Consider the following 19071-nt stretch of genomic DNA (forward strand, 5'->3'; position numbering starts at 1 on the left):
AAGAAACAAAAGGAATGTTCGTTATGAAAAAGTGCCCGGGACGTCTTGAATAAAATTAAACGCGAAATCGTGCACCGTAAAACTTACTTGTACGTCGTCGAGGGCGTTTAATTTAAATAATTGTACGAGCTGGAATGAAAAAGCGGAACGAATAACTGTCCCATGAAAACGTATGGGTTTCGTGTACTCCATTTTATAGGGGTAAACAGAAAAATACGTTATCCAATTATACAAGACTCGAGTAACGCGTAAATAATTCAGATATTTTTCGAAAAAGTAAAAAATAACGAAACGCGTAAATGCAATTTTACGGGGAAAAGTTTCTGGAAGGAAGCACGAGGGTCGAAGGAACCATGGTAATGGATTTGAAGGATCGCATAATGTTTTCATGAATGCCAAACTACAACCCTCAAGGGTGATAAGAGAATCATGAGCCCATGCTCTCCCAAAGGTGGTATCCCTTCGAGTGGAAGTTCAAACCTATGATAAGGGGATCGTCGAAAGGCCAAGTATCCCAGAAAAATAACCGTCAAGCATTTTGTTCTTGCGATTTCTTTTCGAAATTTTCAGACGTTCCTGTATACATTCAATTTTTGATTAAAAGTAGGGAATTCGAACTGCCAAATTGAATTTGTTACGTGTAACGACTGCATCTGACGATCGTTTACTTTTATTTTTCAATACAATTTTGCTCGTCGATTTCTAAAAATTTTTAAACAGACGACTGAACGTTTCCTCTGTGTTGTCTGATAGAAAGAAATTAAATTAAATCGTATTCTATGGACACTGAAATTCATTATTATCGTTTCAATCGATATGTCTATAAAAATCTGCCTTTAATTATTATGGAGAGATACACGTTGCATTTTCACAGATAAATTAGTCTCGAAAGTAAATGTTAGGGTAACTTTAGCGGCCTTAGGCGACACGACGTACGTAACAGGCTGCATCGGCGAAATTTTCAAATGCTTGTGGCCCGCTTAGAGTAGTAAACTGTAAATCGCGTCGTGCCTGGGGTGTTAAGCTATCCCGGTGTTCGACGAATTGTTTCTCCGTAAACCTAATAGTCGAGATAGCTGCCGCCCACGCCTTATGGTCAAATTTCCCTCGAAGATACCATCTACAAAGCCCCGAATCCCTAACACGTCACAGCTATCGTTGCCCGAATAAATGTCAACGAACGTAAACATCTAGATGAGAGCAAATCTTAGCGACGTATTTGAACTATTTCGATTCGTTGCAAGATCGTACAGCGATTTATGGTTAAACGGAGAACGATGCAGGACAGAAATTTCGCTACAATGGCCGCCACGCGGGACGGATAATCAGGGCAGCCAAGAAATACGCGCCCGCGACAGAAAGATCGCCCTAATACGAACAATTTTCTGAGCGAGCTTATTGCTCGGAATGAATATCGCGCGAGAATTTATTCATTGAACTCGCTCGTACATGGCGACCAAGTAATTTTTATCCCTCGAGAAGATACGGCCGGGAGTCGCTAAACGAAACGCAACGAGCCTTTTCCCGCGAAACTGCTGCAGCTCCGCGAGATTATGTTGAAATCGACCTTATTATCTCGCCTCGCGCCCTCGACTGCGTTACAATAGCTACATTACGTCGCATTGGATAACGTTGTAGCATTAAACATATTGGACTTATTATTAGGTGTACAAATAAATAATCCAAATTATCTTAAGCAGTTATAAAATCAAGTTTAAAGTCAATAGATTTTCCCACTGTTTTGCGGTCATATAGTGTTGACATATAGCTAGTTAAAACAAAAGATAGTTTAGCGAAAGGCCCAACATAACCTTCAAAAGTATTCAATTCCGTAGAGTCGAAAATGGCAGCTGATAAGGTGCATATCCGACACTGCATTCTTTATGAATTCCAACAAGGGAAAAATGCTGCAAGAGAAAACAATTATTATTATTTGATAAGGTTCTCATCATGAATTAAATGTGCAGATCTGGGCCTTATATTTTCAAGTACTAAAATTAATTTTTGATTCTCTTTCTGTGTTTCAAAAATACATAGTGCTATTATTATATGATAAGGTGGGCCTCACATTTTCAAATACTGAAATTAATTTTTGATTCGCTTTCTGTGCTTTAGAAATACATAGTGCCATTTTAAAATAAACAGGATGACCAGTTTTTTTTCTATCGAAGAGGAATGCTTTCACAACAATAAACTTTCGTTCAAAACAATTTTTTGTTAAACTATCTACCCCTGAATGCGATATTTTATGGCACGAATCGCGTACGATAGCTATCGAAAGGTTAAACGAAATTAATTGTCTGTTGGTCGCGACACTGGTTGGAACGTAATTGGTCATAATGTATCCAGGATGGCAGGTGACTCGTTCTATTCTTTTCTGGCCCATTGTTGGTTCTGATTTGTGATTCGAGAGTGTATGGAGTCGGGGCAGCGACGATTCCGCTCGAATTATCGGTTTGTTGCAAATTAACAATTTACATGCAAATTAATTTCAAGGACAACGGTGACCTAAGCACTCAGCAAATCCGTTTCATCGTCGTCGAAGTGGTCAGCTGTGGTTCTTGAACGATTTCTGGATCGTGATCAATCTTTCGACATCGAAAGTCAACTTCGAGATCAATTTCGATACGTTCGTAATAATAAAAGTTGATTGGAAAATTTTCGTTCCAATGGTTCGGCTACGAAAATACGATTTAACAAATTACTCCGTGATACTGAACGTTAAGAACGTATTCAAACTCTGCGAGCAGAACATGACCAATTATCGAAACGAAACGTATGTTCCTACACATCGAGACGCGTGCAAACATACTCGTTCAATACCGTTGCGTGTTCAGCAAAATGAATTTCTTGCTTTGGTTTATCACGGCAAAGAGTCGAACGTTCGGTACACAGCGAGGAATTTGCACTAAATTGGTGTACATTAAGTTTCACATTAAGATCTAAGTTTACATCCGAGAGATCTTCGTTCCTAGCAGCTGAAGCTGCCTAATTTTCAGGTAACTTAATCAGAGATGTATACTTAGGTACCCTCCCTCGATACACTACAAAGTGGATGCAGGAAGACAGAAATTTCGAGGTTTGCTTCTAAATATTGACCCTTTTAATAGATGGTACTTCGAAATTGATACCACCACCAAAAAGGTAAAAACGAACATAAAACGCGCCTAATGTGGCATTTTATGTTTCGTTTCGAACGAATATATCTACAGGGTGTTCGTCCAACCCTAAGAAAAATTTTAATACGAGATTCCAGAGGAAAAAATAAGATGAAAATCAAGAATACTAATTTGTTAATTGAGGCTTCGTCAAAAAGTTGTAGAAACATTCCCGACCACACGGTATATTTTCGGTAAAGAATTTTTTTCTCAAAAGTGGGGAGGATTTCGAGGGAATGTCTAATGACCAAAAATGGCTGTAATTGACCCACGCAACCGAAATTAATTTTTCCCGAACGATTTGAAATTCTTTTTTCCGCCGAAAATTTTCAGCACCTACCCCCCGTCGATTTTCCTCAAAAATTTGTTTTTGTTTTTTAACAAATATCTTTGACGCTCTACAGAAAAGTTGTCTAACATTTTTTTGTAGGTACCCATGAGCTCTACTTCAGAAAAAAATTTCATTGAAATGTATTCACTATTGTAAGAGTTATAGCTGTTTGAAAATTGAATCATTTTTATGGGGTTTTTCTCATTTTGCGTGGTCAAGGATCAACTTTTCGAATATTTTTGGAATTTCTCCATTTTCTTCACTAAAATACGCGACGTTTACATTTTGAAACATTAAAATTATCCAATCCGTTCAGAAGTTATGATGCTTTAAACATGCGCATGAAATTTCAGGGAAACATATCAACGGTATGGTCAGGCATTATATTTTCGGTAAGGAATTTTTTGCTCAAAACTGCGTAGGATTTCGAGGGTATGTCTAATGACCAAAAGTAATTGTAATTGACTCCTGCAACCAAAAATAATTTTTTTAGAACGATTTGAAATTTTTAATTTTGTCGAAAATTTGTCCACCTCCCTGAATTTTTTTCTCGAAACTGCGTAGTAATTAGGGGGTATGTGTATTCACCAAAAATGATTGTAATTGACCTCCGTAACCGAAAATAATTTTTCTTGAACGATTTTAAATTTTTTAAATTTGTCGAAAAATTTCACACATTCTCGAATTTTTTTCTAGAAAGTGGGTAGGAATTCGAGGGTATATTTAATGACCAAAAATGATTGTAATTGACCCCTGCAACCAAAAATAATTTTTTTAGAACTATTTGAAATTTTTAATTTTGTCGTAACGTTTCATACCTTCTCGAATATATTTCTCGAAAGTGGGTAGGATTTCGGGAGTATGTCTAACGACCATAAATGATTGTAATTGACCCCCGTAACCAAAAATAATTTTTTCAGAATGATTTGAAATTTTTTAATAACTTTTTAACGAAGCCTCAATCAACAAATTGATATTTTTGATTTTCGTCTCATTTTGGCCTCTAAAATCTCCCATTAAAATTTTTCCCAGCGATGGCCGAACCCCCTGTATAACGTACACTGCAATACAATTAAATTAATTATTATGCACGCATTAAACAGTAAAACGTTAAGAATTCTGACATTTTTACCAAGATATCCGCATCTTGTTAAAAAATTCTTTCGACTTTCAAATAAAGAAAAGAAAGTGTTATTTCATTAAAATTCCACCAACAAAAAAAATTCTTGTACATGAGTAATCTTTACGAAGAACCTATCGTTGAAATTGTTATTTAAATTTTGATTATAGCATTCAAATGGCAATTATAACGGTAATTCGTGGCTTCGGAGTAATCAGGAAAATAACGAGAAAAATAATTTGTAACTCGGTAACTAAAATTACGGGACAAAATACGAAGTATAAGGAACAGGTTTGAGAATTTCTAGCATGGCGGGAATGCAAGATACTCGTTTGTAGATCGCGATAGCATTAATTTTAACAACGAAACACAGATCGGCGGCGTTTATGTGTCCGCCGAGTACTTCTCTCGATTTTGCGATCAAATCCGACTCGAAATCGTACCCCAACGTGAACTCTGGATGATTCCATGAAATTGCTAGAGATTACAAGCCTGTTTGATGCTCAATCGATAGAAAACACCTTGGAGCAATGCACACCTGCATTCCCACGATCTTAGCGTAACCATATTCCTATTACATTAACGTTGTTTTGCAGCAAAACTAATATTTCTTAACTACGATTTCGTCCAACCTCAAATAATAAAATTGGGGAAACAATTTTTTATCGATTTTAATATGGAATTTCCTCGCGTTTTCGTGACTCGACCATTTAGCTGTTTACGACGTTCTCCGCCGAAGTTCAGCCCCTGTTGCAAATAAAATTCGTAAGCACCTTTCACGCTAATGATTCGGTAATAATTCCGACCGTAAAGCCTCTGGAAAGCCTCGAACGTCGGTTAAAAATTGCAAAGCACCTTCCATTAGGTATTATCTTACAATTACATAATGGCGTTCGCCGTGGTTGCGTGTCTTAATCCATTGTCGTGCATCATCCTTCGCGTATTACTTAGCTTTTAGCAATACAGAGAAGGCCAATAACGCTGATTAAAAATTCAAGCGTAAAACGCGCAGCCAGGAATAAATTCAAGCTCGTCTCGCGTCCGTTTCATAATCGCCCGATAAATACTGGTAATCGTTAAGAGACCTGGGATAGTTTGTATCCAGGAGGGCAACGTTCCAATTTTCTTGTTGAATCCTATTAGAAATCAGGAACAGACGACTCGCGTGGCATAAGCGCGGCAAAATACTATCGGGGCGATGCTAATAATTCATGGACGCCTCGAGCGACAAAAACGAGTTCATGATTGATTAATATCTGGACCGCGTTAGGATGTTTTGCGTCGATCCGTGTTCCGTTTGCATAACTAACACGAGTTTGACGTTTTTCGGGAGATCGTTGTCGAAATTGTAAACATCTGGGTAATATATTAGTAACCATTAGCTGTTACCTTCGCGTCGTGGCTGTATATACTTATCAAAGTTTCCGGAAATTATTGCACAGAATTGGCCGGTTACGAACTTCAGAGGAGTCCCATAAATCATTGTGACGTTTAATCGCCTCCTCTGACAATTTAATGGCGTTTTGTCTAACCGTAGAAAATTGTAAATGCGAAATATAAATACAGAAATCGACACCCATCAATGGTTTCCCCTGATTATGAAATTTATCAATTGTATTTTATAGTTTTGAAACAGTTGCAGAATATCGCGTGACGTAATGTACAAGTGTTGGATTACGTACTTTTATCGTGCAAAAATATTACGTACTTTAGTTCGTCGTGTTCCATTTGGGATTGGCACTTTGTTTCTGCAAATCGATAAAAGATTTTTCCTCGATACATAAATCATACGACCCTCCTGAATACACTCGAAATCGTATAATCGAGGAAACGATCGGCGTTGAACCTCTGCCGGACGTAAATCTATTTTGGACGAGTACTTTGCATCTATCTTTCTTTGAATTATGGCCGATCGAAATTCACTCATCGTGCATATTCATGGCGTAACGTTGTAAAAATCGAGTCACGTATTGCCATTACAGCTTTATTGAAACGAATGTATCGATAAATTCTGGGATTCGAAATTACAGCTAAAGTGGATAATTGTTATTAAAGTTAGAAACAAGAATGAAAGTTCAACGATTCAAAATAACAGTTTCACGTTTATGGTTTTTACTAAAAAGGAAGACAACGTGGGAAGTACGGTTTTCAACATTTTCGGTCTATTTTTTCTCGTATCTTCGTTGCTTACTTAAAATATAGACTGTAATTTATGCTGTATCTAACCCACCGTAGGCGAGTACGTGACTTTATTCACGGCGTTATCGATGAAGAACGCTTTATCGGCGTCTATAAATTGTATCTATTCTTCGGTCTCATCTTCAATATAAACGTCGAGGGGAAAGATATGGTCGATGAGATTTTGGTTAAGAAGAACTTAAATCGAACCGAAATATTCGCATATTTCTACATATGTACCTATACTATTCCTAAGACATTTATGTTTCTTATTTCTCAAGTATCGTTTTATCCCCCTAATATATTCTCCATCGACTCGTATATTTATCTTTATTTATTCGTCGCGCCAATTTAATATTCTCGAAACATTATACATGTATTATATTCTCGATTGTTGTGTATATTTATTGTTTACTTGGTCGCTATTATTCATTCATCGCGCCAATTTATCATCCTTGAAATATGTATTACACGTTCGTTGTACGTTCGATAAACAATATTTCGAATAGTTTTACGCGTTCTGGAATTTCATCGTACTGTTATGCGGTAAGCTGCAGACTCGTCCAAATAGTTGCGGCGTCACAATATTAGGTTGATTTTTGATTGGGAAAGGTTCAAGCACTCGGACAAAGATATCAGGATATACTCTAAGGTTTATTCGGAGACTGAACACTGATGCACTCTTTACAAGATGAAACGTCCAAATGAGCCCGGAGGGCCAGGAGCGGTACGCTTTTATAATTTTGGTTTAGGTACAGCCGGGTTAGGTCTGGGTCTATGACGCATTTGTTTTTACCCCATAAAGGAGTCAACAAGTTCGTCATCTTCTTCGAGTATCGCTTATGACTAACCTTATCACTATGAGTAATACTTATTTTCTATGGGGGCCTACGGCATGACAGTACGATAACTAACGTGAAAAAAGAAAAATTCATTGCAATTGTTGAAATAATGATCCAATGTCGTCTCCCGATTGTTGTTTTATTTATTTAACATAGGACATTTCTCACATTAATAATACCACCGAACATAGACCACTGGCTTACAGAATAGAACTGCCGTACTGCGTGCTCCCGTAACAAAAACCCATCGTCGATTTCAACCGTCCATTGTTTATCGATTATTTCGCGCGTCGTTCGCTCGGCATCTCACACAATGACGATACACACACAAACTAAATTTACTCTCATTTCATCAGCAATCACTCCACAGGCGTTTCAAAATAATCAAATCCTTTGAAAACTACCTAATTCTTTTCGATGTGAGATCGAGAAATCCTTACGATAAGCTGCTGAAATAAACACGTCACATATATTCTACTAAATTTAAAATCGTTTTGGAATTTTATTAATTCGTTAAAGAAGTCACTTACCTATTTATAATATACAGTGTTCGGCCACACCTGGGAAAAATTTTTATGGGCGATTCTATAGGCCAAAATAAGACGAAAATCAAGAATACCAATTTGTTGATGGAGGCTTTGTTAAAAAGTTATTAACATTTAAAGTTCCGCAAATATTGAATTTTTTTTCTAGAAAGTGGGTAGGATTTCGAGGGTATGTCTAATGACTAAAAATGATTGTAATTGACCGCTGCAACCGAAAATAATTTTTCCAGAACGATTTGAAAATTTTTTTTTACCCAAAAATTTAGGCACCTACGTTATGTCGATTTTTCTTAAAAATTCATATTTAATAAATTAGTTTGACACCCTACGGAAAAGTTGTCTAATACTTTTTTGTATGTATTCATGGGCTCTACTTCAGAAAAATGTTTCATTGAAATATATTCACTATTGTAGGCGTTATGGTCGTTTGAAAATTGGCTTACTTTGATGTGGTTTTTCTAACTTTACGGGGTTAAGGAACAAGTTTTCCACAATTTTTAGAATTTCTACATACTCCTCGCCAAAATACGCGTTGTTTGCGTTTTGAAAAATTAAAATCGTCCAATCCGTTCAGGAGTTATGACGTTTTAAAGATTCGCATGAAATTTCAGTGAAACATATCAACGCTATGGTCAGACATTATATTTTCGGTAAGGAATTTTTTTCTCAATAGTGCGTAGGAATTCGGAGGTATGTGTAATGCCCAAAAGTAATTGTAATTGGCCCCTGCAACCAAATATAATTTTTTTAGAACGATTTGAAATTTTTAATTTTGTCGAAAATTTGTCCACCTTCCTGAATTTTTTTCTCGAAAATGGGTACGATTTCGGGGGTATGTTTATTCACCAAAAATGATTGTAATTGACCCCTATAACAAAAAATAATTTTTTCAGAATGATTTGAAATTTTTTAATAACCTTTGAACTTATTTTGGCTTCTTGAATCTTTCCCTTGAAATTTTTCCCAGGGGTGGCCGAACACCCTGTATATTAATGACATTTCTAAGGTATTCCAACACTATAAATTTTTATTATATGTCGATAATCTTAAGATATATAAATGTGCTTATAATCAGCAAAGTGCTCAATCAATTCAGGCCTCAGAATTGGTGCTCATTAAGTAAATTCTCCCTCGATCACATTCGTTGTACGTTCGATAAACAATATTTCAAACATTTCTACGCCTTCTAACTAACGTGAAAGAAGAAAAATTCATTGGAATATCGATAACATAGAAAATCTGTATTCGAACGAAACATTTGCATTCGTATGATATTAGGTTCCGCGTATTAATAGTGATCGCAGCCGTCGTCGATCTTTCCCCAATCCCGTGTCCCGTTAATTAATACTGGGAACAGAAACGGGACCGAATGCTCCGATGCTACCAACTTCATCAAATAATTACGCCTTCCAGCTGAAAGGGACAAGCAACTGTAGCAAGTTTCAATGAACCCACGGGCAACTGGCACGGAATGCGGGTGAACTGCGCAGTTATCGGTCCAGAAACGGTCTTTTCTATTGCGCGGCGTTAAACATTCCCGAATATCTGGTCGCGTCTGGCGTGTTATTTAATGCGGCGAAGAGAATTTATTCTGCGCCGTAATGCGGGCTTGTGGCGAGCGCTTGGAACGGTTGCTCCCTTGGGAACGCGATACAGGGAAACATTTCTCGCCGAATTGGCGAAAGCAAAGTAATACCGAGACGCTGGGAAGCTGCGACCAGAGGCAATTCGCGCGATGCAACAACAACTTCAACAATCGCGCGAACAGCAACGTGACTCGAATCATTTCGCATGAAAATCTCTGGTTTACGATTAAATTCGAAGTCTCCATATCGATAAACACTGTTCTTCTTCTTATTCTTATTCTTTTTCTGGTTTTCATTAGCGACGATTAACGACGCTGCTTCTTTGTATCGTTAAATTTTGTGCCATAGATTTGAGTCACTCACAAATATCAAGGTGTCCCTTATATGGTCCTTGGATGTTAGGGCTGTATCTGGCCTGGTGCCATAAACCTGTCTTTGCAAGTCGAATTCTCTGCATTCGTACAGAATGTGGTTTGTTGTTAGTGGTGTGCAAGCACTGTTCTCGTTATGTTTAATTTTAGTTTTAACGATAGTCCACGATATTGAATCGTGTATCGTGAACGTTCATATTTTTGAACTAGACGATTTTTAACTTACTAAATTATAGTTTTTTATTTTTTCTTCAGCCTCGAGTTGGGGTTAGGTTCGTTCTTACTTCGAATTAAACATTTGGTACAAATATTATTATTATTCACCATAATAGAGTACGCATACGAGAAGTAGTATACACACTATGAAAATCGATATATCGTTGCACCGTTTCCCAGAGCCAACGTTTCCTTTATTAATAACCCTATGGATCGATAATATCAAGATCTATCTCCGTCCGACGGCGATAGAATTATCCTTTCTTCGTGTCACCGACCGATAAACTACTCGATTCGAATCCATTGAGACTGCGCTTAGAAGCTACTAAAAATATGTCGAGACTCCTGAAGGAATCCCCAAGACCACTAATCAATGCTTCTCATCTCGTAACCTTAATTGAACGTTCCCCGGATTCACCCTTGGACCGGGGGTTGGATGCTCGTCGATGAGATTGGTTAAATCGCTCGCCAACGGGAGTCGTTGAACAAAGAAAAGAGATCGTGGGGGCCGTAGGAAAAAGAGTTGGTCGAAGAAGAAGGGAAAAAATAGAAGGAAAGATGGAAGTAAGGTAAGAAAATTGGACGTACGTGGGAAGAAAAATGAGGCGAAGGAGAAGCAAAACAGTAGAGCATGAAGCGAGGAAGTGGAGCTAGAGGTCGGATAGATAAAGCTGCTGGGGAACTTTTTAACTCTGAAGGCGGGGGAGGGACCAAGAGGCCGGCGGAAGAAACGACGGCAATACGGCGGGGGATGAAGTTGGATAAGTTTAATACCGTGGTTAGAAGGTTACTTCTGCGGTGGAATCGATGGGGGGACCGGTTCGCCGTGGAATCCAGGCAGAATAGGGAATTGCTTTTAATGAACTTTGCATAATGACGTTCAACTTTGTGCGCTCGCTGCTGTTCCGTTTCGCTTGTTTATCTGCCAAGGCAACGTCTAGCATCAAAGATGGAAATCTCGACGAAACGGGGGATGCGTATCTCATCCCCCAGCGAACGCTTTGGAGACCTCGTGCGTCGAATCGATGTCACATTAGGTGTTTGCAAAAGTTTCGTTGTGAAACTTCGGATGTTAAGGGAGGAAACCACTGTGACGAATTGAAAAGATTGAAATTTTTTTTCATCTCTTTTTAATGTTTGAGGTTTTAAGAATGACCCCCTAAAATATTAAAGTAAAATTCGTATAAATTACAAAGTTGCAGAAGTTTTAGTAGGTGTAAAAAGTGTAATATGCATAACGCTTGAAATTAACTGCTCTTTACTCCGGGATATTCATTTGAAACTTTTATTATTTCTTATAAGCTCTTATAAATTATTATTTTTATAAATCCTTGCTTGCAACTGAAGCTACTGTCTTATAGTCTTAGAAAATTGCACGATTTCTTGTCTTAGAATTTGCAGTGAAAAATTACATCTCCTTTTATGTTCCTATTATGTCTGTAATAATTAATATTTTTATATGAAATTTTTACAAGAAGTAGCTCAAGCAATATACCCTCGAAACCATTAAACATTTATTAGAAAAAGTTTCAAAGTTACCCCCGAAAAATTCTTGAAAGTTGCTTTTATTTTTAGCCGTCAAAATGGTTCCCCCCTTAAGGCATTTTGGAATAATCACTTTTTTAAAGTTACGACGCAGCTACGAGTAGTTGAATTTAAGTGAATTGAGACGAGGAAACGAAGAAGATTATTTGAAATCTTCCATTTCTACTATTGAATTATGTTTCCCGCCCTTTTCTTCCCTTTTAATTTCGTCCTTTATTTCCCCATCCAGTTTTCCTCCTCTCGCTGGACTTCTGTGACTGTACAATGTATTTTCAGCTTACTCGTTTTACTTTGAATTCGAACGCAATTATGATAATACTTTCTCGACTCGATGCTTTCTTAAATTATTATTTTCTATTCTTTGGACATGTATTTCATGGAAAGAAAAATTTAAAGAGTATTATTAGAGGCTGTACTTATTGTCAACCTTCCTGATAAGAAATTCATTCATTCTTTTGTGCCCCTGTCATCGACCCACCTAACACAATCTTTCAAGTATAAAATCTCACTGTCCCTGTTTTCCATTAAAGTACCTTATGTACTTCGAGTATCTGAAATAACTTCGTTTCTTTTAAAGACACAGGTAGTCAAAGAGGAGACGGTGACTCATTGTCAGTTTCTTTCGAATAAATGCTTCGTTTCCCTTCAACGTTCCTTCGACGTGGACATCCTCCACATTTGTCACCTAAAAGCTTTCCGTCATTAACGCCGGGTGCTCTAATGTAATTGCATCGACTTGGAAATCGAGCGAAGACGCGAAATTTCGCTTATTAAACCTAAGTAGAAAATCTTGTAACATTGACAAGTACAACGTAAACAACAGAGATCCGTGTCTTCCGCTAATCTCTGGAAACTGAACTGCGGAACTGTGCTGGATTTACAGGGCTTTGCTCGAAGTTGAGACGGACCAGCGGAAGATTATTTCGCTCTTGGCGAACAGCGATCTATCGAAATGTTCTAAACGATTGGAATAAAAAATTCACAAATGTTAAAAAGAAAAATGTTCTCACCGATACAACGGGGCTAGTCGTTCGTACGTTTGAACAGTAGCTTGATTTGCTTTAAAACACAACAACCGTAGGAGCATAATTAGCTATTAATGTACCTTTGCAGTCGACCATCGCTGTCGAGATCTCGAGACTAAGAACACTGTTTAAAATTACTTTGAAAGTGACGTTTCTATTTCCGACAATGCTCAGTAACGAAATTCCGGGATCATTAAGTGCACGCGTAACAAGCAGTAAAGTTTCGTTTGGATTCGATGCTCGTCGCTCCGGGAACGGTTTCGAGCGTTCCTCGCGTGTATTCAAGTATTGAAGAGGCAAGACGAGCCCCATTGCGAGTGTGTACACGGCTTAAGGTACGCACGCATCGTGCTCAAAGAACCTCTCTCTGCGTTTGAATTATTCCTTACCTGGCCAAAGCTGTTAAGATTACAGTCCGTAGAAACGCTCAACTACGTGTAGAAACACTCAACGTGTCTTTGAACGTCTCGACGAGCGGGTCTATTTTGTTTCCTGTATGGGCGTTCAGAGAGTCAGCTATTACCAAGTCTTAAACGAGGACTTCTGGAAGCCTTATCCCCTCAATATCTACGATTCTTGCCCCGTGGCGACGCCTCCGTGCTTCCCTCTATTTGAGTGGCAGGTTTACCTCGGCTAGGCGTGCAAGGTCTCGACCTTAATTTATCAAAGGCTGATACGCGACCGTGTGCAGCCTCCATTCATCTTCGTGCTGGTTTCGAGCTGCTATTAGAAATTCCGAATTGGAATTCCGAACGTGTGCCAGACCGACGGAGAAAAGTCTTTCGAAAACCGTGAGAAACGGGACTGAACTCGATGGGGGACGAAATTAACCGATGTACAAGTGGCGGACACGCGAATAATTACGATTTCTTTGTTTAATAGGTTCGTTTATAGGAGGTTGTAGCAAAGGAAATGATCATCCCCTAAATTTTAAGGTGAACTTATATTTTGCAATACTATTGTACATTTTATTGATTGAGATAAGCTTATGGCTATACGAGAGTACGCCATTTCTAAAAAAATGGAAAAACAATAAATTCGTTAAATAGAATTTGTATTGTTCTGCTTGACTTATTTAACTTTTAAGGTAAACTCTTGCTTTATAAGCTTATTAAAAATTTTAATGGAGGATTCTAGAGGCCAAAATAAGACGAAAATCAAGAATATCAATTTGTTGATTGAGGCTTCGTTAAAGAGTTATTAAAAAATTAAATTAAAAAATTTCAAATCGTTCTGAAAAAATTATTTTTAGTTGTGGGGGTTAATTACAATCATTTTTGGTCAATAGACATTCCCCCGAAATCTTACGTACTTTCGAGAAAAAAATTCCTTACCGAAAATATAATGTCTGACCATTGACACGTTTCCCTGAAATTTCATGTATATGTTTAATAAATCATAACTCCTGAACGGATTGGACGATCTTAATGTTTCAAAATACAAACAACGCGTATTTTGGTGAGGAATATGTAGAAATTATAAAAATTTTGGAAAAATTGTTCCTTAACCTCGTAAAGTTATAAAAACCCCATTAAAGTAGGGCAATTTTCAAACGACCATAACTCCTACAATAATGAATATATTTCAATGAAATTTTTTCAAGAAGTAGAGCTCATGGATACCTACAAAAAAGTATTAGACAACTTTTCTGTAGAGCGTCAAAGATATTTGTTAAAAATGGAAAACGAATTTTTAAGGAAAATCGACAGGGGGTAGGTGCTGAAATTTTTCGGCAAAAAAAAATTTCAAATCGTTTTGGAAAAATTATTTTCTGTTGCGGAGGTCAATTACAATCATTTTTGGTCATTAGACATACCCTCGAAATCCTACCCACTTTCGAGAAAAAAATTCAAGGTGTGAAATTTTTCGACAAAATTAAAAAACTTCAAATCGTTCTGGAAAAATTATTTTTGATTGCAGGGGTCAATTACAATAATTTTTGGTGGATAGACCTACCCCCGAAATCCTACCCACATTCTAGAAAAAAATTCAGTACTTGCGGAACTTTAAACGTTAATAACTTTTTCACGAAGCTTCTATCAACAAATTAGTATTCTTGATTTTCGTCTTATTTTGGTCTCTAAAATCTTCCATTAAAATTTTTCCCAGTAGTGGCGGAACACCCTGTATATTTTATTGATTGACATAACCTCATGGCTATACAAGAATACGCCATTTTGAAAGTCATCGGGAAACGATAAATTCATTAAATAGAACATGTATAGTTCCTCTTGAATTATTTAACTTTCAAGGCGAACTCTTACTTTATAAGCTTATTATATATTTTATTGATTGAAATAACCTCATGGCTATACAAGAATACGCTATCTTGAAATAAATCGGGAAATGATAAATTCGTTTAATAGAATTTGTGTAGTTCTTCTTAAATTATTTAACCTTTAAGGTGAACACCTATTTTATAAACTTATTACATATTTTATTAATTAAAGTAACTTGATGGCTATACAAGAGTACTCCCGTTTGAAAGAAATGGAGGAACAATAAATTCGTTAAATAGAATTTGTATAGTTGTTCTTGAATTATTTAACTTTCAAAGTGAACTCCTATTTCATAAGCTTATTATATATTTTATTGATTGAGATAACCTTATAGCTGCACAAGATTATCGACGCCATTTTAAAAGATATCGAGAGTAGGAGAAACGATAGATTCGTTAAATTTTGTAATTCTTCTTGAATTATAAAAGATGTGCAGGTAGTCCGGCGAATAATATTACTCGGAGGACCTTTTTCGGCGAAACTCGCCATTCGACGACGATTTATTAAAATTTAATATTTATCTACCGTACGGCCGGTGCGCGTGAACTAGGTCGTATGGGTAAATGGCTGATAAGGGACGTTCAAGGATCGGGTAATCTAGACAATTTTGAAATATTGTGCGTAAGTGGAGTGGTCCATCCGTTACACGAAGCAATTTCTCCTTGGTGCCATAATACGCTTTAAGGAGCGAAATGATCCCTTGACAAAAATGCAGATTTCTCATGTCTCTGGAGAAAAATATCCAAAATAAATTTAAACACATTTGCATTCTCTTTATAAATAGTGGACAGAGAGACTATTATTTAAACCTGAAAGAAGCAATATAATCTTAAGTTTATTAAAAATTTAATAAAAAGAACAACACGTTTTTATTTTACTTTGAAACCAGAAACTGTGCAACGGAAGATAACATAAGTATGTTTTACGAATGAAAGTTTTTTTTTCCGCTTTACTGTTGATAACTATGTTCACGAGAAACTTCGCCATTAAGTTGTCATTTTTCTAACCGTCTAAACATTCTCGAACAGAGGTAAGAATAAGCGAAACGTCGCGATGGGAGAGTAAAGAGGTACAGCACGACGCAAATAAATTTCAAACGTACGTCGACTTTATTTTCCACGCTCATATCCTTTCCACGGGAAACAGAAATATCTTTTCCCGGAATTAATAGAGCGACGTGACGCTGCAACGCCGCGGAGCCATTTTAAGTCGAAGAATATCTTGCGCCCAGGTTGGCGAGGATTCGTGAAACCTATTTTAAAAAACGCTCGAAGTGGCTCGAAATCGAGCGCGATATAGGATATCTTATTAATTTCGAAAGAGTATTCGAATTCGGAACGCGTTGTGAACGACAATATTTCACTTCCTACGTTACGTTTAGTAATTTAAAAAAATCTTTTGATATCAAGTTACCATAAATTGATTAAATTGACGATAGAAACACTCTCGTTTTGGTGGTTGTTGGCAATTAAATGCATCAAACGTTCATTCGGTTCTGGCTTTACGCCACATTGTGCAACTGTTGGGTCCAGAAAGGCAAAAAACTGCTGTAGTATTTCATTTTATGAACCTTTATGAAAATACGTTACTCGTACGTCGTACCTTGTGTGCCGTGAAATGTTTGTAATATTATACAGAATTTGAATTTCCTTTAATTAATATCTAATTTACACGATATTACTATGTATAAGCAATCGTAGATAAAAATATAGCTTTTAATATCGTGAAATGTAACGGAATAAGAGAATTGTTACGTTGATAAAACACGATACCGAGTCGAAAGCTCTTGCATCGGGGTTGTTAACGCATTACGCGGAAGCACCGCGTCAGAGTGCAAAATGCAAACGACCATTTTCGTATGTTCCTCTCTCGGTGTGATAAGGATGAAGTCTTACGTGATTAAAGCCATATTACCGTGGGTATCGGGTTATGATAACTGCATTTCCTTATCACCGATGGACGCCAGATTGCACTTAGCGAAATAGGACAACCGTGCACTTCAGGCACGAACTGTTAAATGCTATCGATTTTAAAGGGAACGTATTAACAAGTATTTAAATTAACTAAACTTTACAAAGGGGGGGACCAAACGTGTCAAAATAAACATTCTCGTGAATCGATAATTAAACTGAACTTTGAAGAAACGAATTTTATGATTTACTAGTCCTAAAAATACAAAAGAATCCACCAACGCCAGATTGAACTCAGCGAATTGGGACACCGTGTACTTCAGACACGAACAGTTAAATACTATCGATTTTAAAACGAACGTATTAACAAGCATTTAAATTAACAAAACTTTACAAAAGTGGGGACCAATCGTGTCAAAATAAACATATTCGCAATTCTCTTGAATCGTTACTTACCCCCTTGACGTAAGATTTAATGTAATTTTTCAAACGTAAACTATTTAATTTTGTTTAAATTTGCTCGTACAAGGAACAGCCACGAAAAAGATTTCTATTAACAAAATTTTTACGACAGTGAGAACCAAACGTGTCAAAATAAACATATTTGCGATTCTCTTGAATCGTTACTTAACCCCTTGACTTACGATTTAACACGTTGACTGCCAGACCAAACTCCTCAAATTACAAGGGAAATTAAATTTTGTTTATAGACAACTGGAAACTAGCATACCCATCATTTGTTATTGAATTTATTTTCACAGACTCGTTAAAATTCAAGGGCCCTACCTAGCTTTATTTTCTTTGACATTTAAGCTAGAGAATTAATTTTTTTAACTCCTTGGTGAAAAGTCGTGTCACCCATATGTGGGTGACGTGGCAGTCAATGTGTTAATATAATTTTTCAAACGTAAACTATTTAATTTTGTTTACAAGGAACAGCCACGAAAAAGATTTGTTTTACAAATGCCTCGTAAATATAAAAATGTGTTGATTTTAATATACAGGGTTCGGCCAACCCTGGGAAAAATTTTAATAGGAGATTCTAGGAGCCAAAATAAGACGAAAATCAAGAATACCAATTTGTTGATTGAGGCTTTGTTAAAAAGTTATAAACGTTTAAAGTTCCGCCTGTAGAACAGCTGCGTGCGCGTGATAGTGGTTCTCATTCAGTTGGTCGCAGATTGCCGTTCTACAGGCGGAACTTTAAACGTTAATAACTTTTTAACGAAGCATCAATCAACAAATTGCTATTCTTCATTTTCGTCTTATTTTGGCTCCTAGAATCTCTCATTGAAATTGTTCCCAGGGGTGGCTGAACAACTCTATGTAAGGCTCGATGATGAGTAGCCTCATGACCGTGACACTTGACATCCAGAACTCGTGACGAGTCAAACTCATCATTGTCGGGCAAGGGGTTAGACAAAACGAATTTTATGATTTACCAGTACCAAAAATAGAGAAAAATTGTTTCGAAAGGAAGGAGAATCGGTTATTTTTGGGGACGTTGGTGTCTTGGAAGGATCAGGTGGCATCGTCCCGACAAGTTTCGCGCCAAGTACTCGCGGTAAGATCGTCTTCCACGCGTTGTTGAGTTCGGTAACTTAACAAACGGCGGAAACACTTTTGGCATTCCGTGTCGCAAAATTGCGAGTGCGCGGGTATTCGGTTGGTTGAGCCGCGGAGAGGCGGCGTCGCGGCGCAGCGCGGCACGTCGGAGCCATAATGTAATTAACTCGTTTTATTTTAGCGGCCGCGGAACGGCCGGGAGCCTCGCTAATATGAAAGTATCGCCGACTCTGCAGGGGATTAACTTCTGAAACTTTCCCACGGGCGGCGTGCACGGATTTTAATTAAACTATAATTAAGCACCGTAAGATGGCGAATACGTTCAACGAAACAAAGAATCGCCGGACCCTTCCCGTTTTTCGCTGTCCCCTTTAATATCGACGCCAGTTTCGAAAACTT

This window comes from Colletes gigas, unplaced genomic scaffold (assembly GCF_013123115.1).
Source record: "Colletes gigas isolate AHSC1104 unplaced genomic scaffold, ASM1312311v1 Colletes_gigas_Sc00016, whole genome shotgun sequence".
In the NCBI taxonomy this organism is placed as follows: Eukaryota; Metazoa; Arthropoda; class Insecta; order Hymenoptera; family Colletidae; genus Colletes; species Colletes gigas.